The sequence below is a fragment of the Wasmannia auropunctata genome, unplaced genomic scaffold, assembly GCF_000956235.1.
Source record: "Wasmannia auropunctata unplaced genomic scaffold, wasmannia.A_1.0 LD336090.1, whole genome shotgun sequence".
NCBI lineage: Eukaryota > Metazoa > Arthropoda > Insecta > Hymenoptera > Formicidae > Wasmannia > Wasmannia auropunctata.
In genome coordinates, this window is record NW_012026800.1 from 120,727 (window position 1) to 122,088 (window position 1,362).

General features: G+C 42.6%; 1 protein-coding gene across 1 annotated transcript in view; it reads right to left on the minus strand.

The window, feature by feature from the left end:
• The window catches only part of LOC105448005, a 26,434-nt gene that overhangs the window by 3,785 nt on the left and 21,287 nt on the right, over positions 1–1,362 (minus strand). The gene's annotated exons all lie outside the window — the stretch shown is intronic.

Here is a 1,362-nt window from a genome sequence, read left to right on the forward strand (position 1 = left end):
TTTAGGACGGGAATAGAGGCGGGGAAAGAAATAAACTAGGGATTAAAGATACAAAATATTTATTGATAAAATCGAGTTATTACATAGAATGAGTATTTCCTTTATATTTTACTTTTCAAAGAACATGATTGAATATGGCAGCATTCGGCATTTTGAGATTTAGCGTATACATTTTTTTTATTACAAAGAAAAATTTTCTGAAATAATTTTACGATCCAACGATCGTTGCGTTCATAATCATCGGTAAACTGATTAAGAAACCCACAAAGATTATAACCGCTGCACATAAAATATAAAAATACACAGCAGTATTGTCCGCATGTTTGAGAAAGCGTTCCCTGAAGTTGCGTTGTATTCCATCGATGCGTGGTGGAGTTTCGTCGAAGCCGCAGAAGCAATCTGGAGTCCAATGGCGGTAATCCATAGCTATCGAAATACGTTCCTGTGCCGTCCTCTCCGACGTGGAAGGCGACCCAATGCTGCCCGGGTCGGTCGTGATCGTCAGTGTTAGCGACGATGGCTGTCGACCTCGTCCACACCCTCGGCACTCTGTCGGCAGGATAGACGCCCGCATGTCTGACATGGAGTTGACGCAACGCATGTAAAATTTCCACTGAATTCATTTTTCGCCGGTGATCGGCTGAGAGGAATTGAAACTTGTACAAATTCGGACTTTACCTCGCACGTTGTTGAGCTCGTAGATGTGTTTTTGCCTTTTGCCAATTTCCGCAGTGGGATAATAGGCGAGACGACGTCGTCGTGCGTTGGAAATTGTACGTTGGTGAAACCTATATCAGGTATCGTGATATTTTTCGGTTGCTGCTTTTCTTCTTTGTTCTTTTCTCCTACTAATGGAAAATTGCGTTTTGTTTGTTCGTTCTCTTTCTGATTTCTGTCTTCTTCTTTTACTGCATTATTTCGCCACGCTTCGATGTTGCGGGTTATTTCACTATTTTGATCGCTGTCTGTTTCTTCTTCTTCTTCCTCTTCGCTCACTTCGGTGATCGAGCTCAGATTTTCACAGCTTGAAGCGTCGCTATCACGTGTGGCTAGCCAATGCTTCAATTTGTAAGCGTTGCGTAACGCACAAAGAAACTTCGCGCCAGCGCGAAATCCATGATGAGAGCAGCGATGTCCGTTCTCCATCTCGTCGGGCAAGAGTTTGAAGGGCGGTGAAATTCTTTCCAGATTATAAACGTTTCTGGAGAGAAGATTACGCAAATAAAGGACTTTTTCATGTTCTCTGGTATATATGTAGCGTGTTCGTCTTGTAATCTCTCGTAAAAGCTGTGTAAAGTATTTGAGATTCACTTCACCGTCGAACCATTCAATGCCGTGATAATTTCAGATCGGAAGAGCACA